The 6,000-nt window shown below is 37.0% G+C and overlaps 1 long non-coding RNA gene across 1 annotated transcript in view; it reads left to right on the top strand.

Moving 5' to 3' along the window:
• The first annotated feature begins 885 nt into the window (after positions 1-885).
• Positions 886-6,000, top strand: part of LOC130684042 (uncharacterized) — a 129,445-nt gene continuing 124,330 nt past the window's right edge. Inside the window, exon 1 of the long non-coding RNA XR_008998161.1 lies at positions 886-1,465. This is a non-coding gene — a long non-coding RNA (uncharacterized LOC130684042). The remainder of the gene's footprint in view (positions 1,466-6,000) is intronic.

Raw genomic sequence — 6,000 nt, 5'->3', positions numbered from 1 at the left:
AAAAGAACCACTTCTGAACTTCAACCATTAAACATTGTTTGATGTAGATAAAATTTACCAGGGAAAGGAAGTTTCTTTCTATTAATAACTTGCCAAGTACTTTATCAGAAATGAGTATTGAGTTGAACAACTGCTTTTCCTGCAACTGTTGAGAGGATGGTATGATGGGATATGTTTTCTACTTACTAACTTGTTCATGCAGTGAATTGCATTAATTCACTGCCATGTAATGCCATTTTTGTGTTTTTTAAAAATAATTCCTACTTGATCATAATGAATTATTCTTTTACAAATTGTTTAATTTGGTTTCCTAATTGTATGTGTGTGTGTGTGTGTGTGCGTGTGTATTATTTATATATGTGTGTGTGTGTGTGTGTGTGTGTATATTAGTGGAGTCCAGGGGAGGATGGAGAGGACATTGTATGTGTGAGCAGCCTCGGTGGAGTGTTGAACCCAAGCCAGTAAGGAGGGCCTCCACATGGCAGGTGCATTCCAGGACAGGGTCATCAGCCCAAACGGGCTGAAAATGGCATCCTTTTTAATATATATATATATACACACACACATTTATATTTAATTAATAAATTAAAAACTATGTGTTCAAAACAATACTTCTAATTCCAGTCCAGCAGCAGAAGGTTCTATCTTGTTTTCTTCCCTTCTGTCTTTGTAACTTCTTTCTCCAACTTAAGAAATCTGCCTCCTGTTATCCTTGATATATTTGCTTATTGAATTAGTCCCCTCGTTTGTAACCAGTCATGTCACTGTTGCTGCGTTATCCACTGAGCAGAAAGCCTTCGACTCTTCCCAGGCTCTGACATCCTGTGCCAGGCCACCTCGACCCCCACTGTGCGGGTGCAGTCCCTTCACCCTCGTGGGGTTCCGACCCCCAGTGCTGGATATGCCATTGGGAAGGTGCCTTCTTCATCCTACCCGGGTTCTGAAACCCCACTTGGAGCCGTCCCTTTGCATGGACACCCTTTTCAGCGTTTGGGCTCATGACCCCATCCTGGGATGCCCCTTCCATGTGGAAGCCATTTTTGCTGGCTCAGAGTCAACTTCCACCCTAGGCTGCTCACACATGCAGCGTCCTCTCCACCCACTGGGCCCCACTGCTCAGGCTGAACATGCCCCTGCACTGACATCCTCCTCTGCATCCTTGTGCTCTGACCCCTTGCTCAGGTTTCAACACCCACTGCCATGTCATCACTCACAGCCCATCCCATGCGGACATCCTCTTGACCCTGCTTGTTCTTCAGCACCTCGCACCTCACCCCTCACACCTCCTAACTGCCGTCCCTCCTCACCCTCCGCTTGCCAGGCAGCCATCTTCCATGAATGTGCTCATCTTTGGACTCCCAAGTGCTACTGTGCTACTCTAGGTCACTAGCTGTCTTCACTCTGGGACAAACACCCACTTCTATTTCATCTAATGGCTTCAGGCTTATGTTGGTTACCAAGAAAGGTAAGGGAACTAAAACCAGGAAGTAGAAGAGCACACTTAAAATTTTAACATATATATTTAGCAAACTCTAAAGTTAATTTCCTCTCAAACAAATCAGGAACCCTAGAAAACTTTTTCTCCAAATTCTTCTTTCCTCCATCATCTTGTATTTGCTTACATTTTAGTGGCACCTTATTATTAAATCTCATGACAACCATTTTTCTGTCATTATTATAATACTTTTTACAATTGATATTTATTGCATTTACTTTACATGTTAATCCATTTCTTCTCTCAACATTATTTATTGCATTCTTTTTCTTCTGTGCTAAACTTTCTTCTTACTGAATTTTAGTTGTTTTAAGAAGGAGCATCTTTGTATAGGAAAATTTGTCGGCCTTAGCAGATTTCTTATTTCTTGCACCCCATTCCTTTTGTATGGGTTTAATTTATTTTTTCTACCTGATATTTATATTTTAGTTTATATTATAGTGTTATCCATCAATAGTAATTTTTTGTTAACTTTTGTGGATCTCAAATCTTTTCACTTTCTCCTATCTTGAATGATACTTTATCTGCATATAGATTTCTAGGTTGAAACTTGTATTTCCTCAGCATTTTACAGATACTAGTCTACTGTGGTTTTGTTTTGTTTTGTTTTGTTTTTTTTAAGATTTTCTGCTGCTTATGAGAAGGTGGACAAATTGTAGTTTCTTTGTAATTAATTCTGTCTTTTCTCTTTAGATGCTTTTAAGTCTCTTTTATTTTACTTTTCTATCGTTTACCATTACATTTTGAGTTGTAGTTTTGCATTTGGCTCCTTCAGCTTGAAACTCAGATCCTCTCTGGACACAAGGAGAGCTCATGCTCTTTTTATCTATGCCTGCATATCTCACCCTGCCTTTTTTCTTATATCCAGACCAATTTTCTTATTTCTAGTTTTCAATTCACAACGCTTTTTTCAACTATGTCTAGTGTACTTTTTACTCATGCTTTGAAGTTTTTTACTATAGCAAATGCATTTTAAATGTCAGAATCTTTGTTTTTTGTAATCTCTAAGTTCTTTGTATATATGCATCTCTTCTTTATGTATCATTTATATTTCTCCTTTTGTTGCTTTTAACCTTTCAAATATAAATTGTTTTTAAATCTCTTTCAAATTCTTCTATGGACTGAATTTATCAGAGTTCGAATTTCTCTCTTGTTCTTTCTGTCTCGCATGTCATCTCTCTTGTTTATTGCATACTGTGCCTTCCAACTTCTCCCAGGAATCTCAGTCCCCTCTTCCCATGTACTCATGGCCCTAGGGTCTGGATTCTCCTCTGTACACTAGAATCAGAATCTCACTGCTAAGGCTAGTGTCACTATCACCACAAATGTTTCAGCTTTAACTTCTGTTCCCGACTCTGACATTTTAGTTCTTTCCTGTATCTAGCATCTGGAAAGTTTCCTGTCTTGTTAGCATGGCTTTATAGCTTTTAAAAGGTTATGGTTTAAGAATATTTCTATACTTGGAAGCAAAAGATGGAAAGTAGAACAGTTGGAAAGAGAGGATTTGAGGCATTTTCCATTTTAGCTTCTACTAGCCTGCCATAATATAAAATTGGAGCACTATAAGAAGAGAATAAAAAATAGGAAAATATAGTAATATCTCAAGTTAAACTCATTCATTCAAAATTTGAAAGGAGAGCTAAAATTATCTTCTTTATGTTTTTAGAGGAAGTACAATTACTGGAAAAAAACATGATATACTTAAAATTTTTTAAATATATGGTGTATATTCACATTTTTTGGCTCTTATTTCTGATGTATTTTTTTTGTTAATTATAAATAAAATGCTGACAAATGACAGGTGGGTCCAACTCATCTCTAGCATTCCTTTTTTATTTCCTTTTTCAGTGGAAACTTTTTTCCCCTCCTTATGTTCAGCAGTCCTCTCTCTCTTCCTTTCCTAAATATGAGAGGTCCATAAAACCCCTCCATCTGCTTTAATTTATGAGCTGTTTACCATAAGCTTCAAACATAGTAAAAATGTGACTAGGGTTTATTATAACCTTATTGTACACCTTCTAAGAAATCAAGTATGTTATAAGGATACATAAATAACTGCATTATATGATGTAATCCTATGCCAGACATTGCACCAGTGCTTCTTAAATTGAGTTTCTTACTGCTTTGAGAATTTTAAGATTTCACATTATTTTCAAAAGAAAAAATTACATAAAATTTGGAGGTACAGTGACCCTAAATCCCAAATCAGAGCCCAAGTCAAAACTTTTGATTCTAGAACATCCAGTTTCTGACTTGAGGACATCTAACTGTAGCGTACAGGTAAAACTGATCCTGAACCATCCCAGAAACAGAGCTGCTAAGTTTCATTTTAAGGTGACACTATCTTGTTCTTTCTAATCTTTCCACGTTTTCTGAAATGAGATGTGCATGGTCAATGATATCAGTTTAAATTCTGGGCCTGTAGACAAAGCAAGCAAAGAGAAATAACAGATGCTACATTCTTTGTGTCCAACACAACATTGTTGATTGATGTTGGAGATGCACCCTTCTTCCCATCTTTCCTTACATTCGTGCCTGACATACATTATTTTCCTACCCATGTGGGTCAGATGACCTTTTTCCCCAAGGGTTAGATCCAACATTCTATAAGACTTTTTCTAAATACCTTTTGCATTGTTAGATCTATGAAATTTTGGTGTGAAATAGGCATCTGGGATATAAAATTCTCTGAAATAAAATTTAAATCTATTTTTAGTTACTATTTTGTGAACCCCTCTCCCCGCCACACAACTTAAACATATCTGGTTCCTCCACTTTCTGCCCCTTTCACACACACACAAAAAGCTCTATATGGCATATATTTTTCAAAGTTAGTTAGGTGAGGTGTGCATTAGTTTTTTTTTTTTTTAAGGAAGGGTAAGTGAGAAGAGTTTCTCAAAGGCTTTTAAGATAATTGGGGTAGCTCGAGGGTGTTTAGAATCACTACTTCTCATATATACATATATTTTTATTGAACTAACTCTTCTGGAACACTGCTTATTGTGAATTAATGTCATTTCACACTCTTGTAATACTTTCAGAAAGTATACCGTTTTAAAAAATCAGAGTAACTCATCTCCATGTAGAAGATAAATCATTTTAACATTAAAAGGTGTCTATTAGGTTAAAAGTGGTGTTCACTATAGTCTAGACAAATCATTTGGCTTTTTACAGATAGTATTTATTAAAAAACTATACCAGAAATGGAAAAATGAAATTTGAAGTTTCCAGACGAAACTTTATTTTGCTTAACACGTAGTGGAACATTAACATTATTATTCATGAGATTTATTCTTGAAGGATATTCTCATGAAAAGATATACTGGCCTTCATGAGTTTCAGTTTAGGAGGGGAAAAGTTCTACTTTTCATATAAATATCTTGATATTCATTAGCATAATCATTGAAATGATTTCCTAAATTGAAGGATTGTGTTATAGTTAATGAAGCTTGTATTCAACAGTGCATCATTAAGAAAAGGCAAATTTTCTCACATAAAATTTCCTAGGTTGTTAAAAGATGTAGCAGTGATCATACTGATGTGGGTGTGCTGAGAAGGGGAGCCTGGCTTCAGCCCTGACCAGTGCAAAATGTGGGGGAGTCGGTAAGCTGTTAGTGCTATAGACTCCAGAAGACTGCAGACAGTTCCTGTCAGGGGAGTCTCAGCAAACAGACTGAGCTCAGTCTTTGAATTAGGCAAAATAACCACCCTAACTGATTTACATAAAACATTCCCTAATTCTGCCACAGAGCACTTTAGTTTTTATGTTTTCTGTAAAGTATGTGTGTGGGTCCTCTCTTTTATGATTATTTTTGCACTCATGGCTAATCTCTGCTGGAGAACAGAAGACCTGGCCTCTGCTGCAGGGAAGCTCACGTCTCTGTGTAGTTGAACTACTGAGTCCTGAATCGGTTCTGCTGCTTACTTGCTCTGTGATCTTGGACAAAGTTCCTCAGCTCTCTAAGTCTCAGTTTACTCATGTGTTCAAAGGGTAGGGTGACTGGCAATCCTAGTTTCCCTGGGACTGACGGGGTTCCCTGGATACTAAGACCAGGAAAGTCCCAGGCAAACAGGGAGAAATAAAGGGAGAAATAAAACTACCTGCCACCAGTAGTGCACTGGAACCAGTTTTTAATGGCTATAACAGCCAATTGTTAAAGTCAGGAATTTTACGGGCTAATTATTATACAGTGAAGAAATTTTGTGAGCTGTTGAAATCATCCATGTTGGGAGTGTTTCCACTGTGGCAATCAGCAAATGCTACAAATCAGGGCATTTTTTTCCTCCCCAGAGAGCTAGTTAACCAGCATTCCACTGCCTAACACACAACAAGTTGATGAAATTACTAATTGAAATAATGCATGCAGAATGCTTAGGGGAGGGCATGCTATAAGTAAGTGCTAATTCAGTGTTACTGATTAGCCATTTATTATTATCATTTTTAATTTTGCATTGGCAGTCAATTAATATATGTTAAACTAAACTGAATTTTGCCAGAACTCACT

The sequence above is a fragment of the Manis pentadactyla genome, chromosome 6 (genome assembly GCF_030020395.1).
Source record: "Manis pentadactyla isolate mManPen7 chromosome 6, mManPen7.hap1, whole genome shotgun sequence".
NCBI classification, from domain to species: Eukaryota; Metazoa; Chordata; class Mammalia; order Pholidota; family Manidae; genus Manis; species Manis pentadactyla.
Note: the sequence above shows the minus strand (reverse complement) of the source record. Positions and strands in the feature narration are given on the sequence as shown.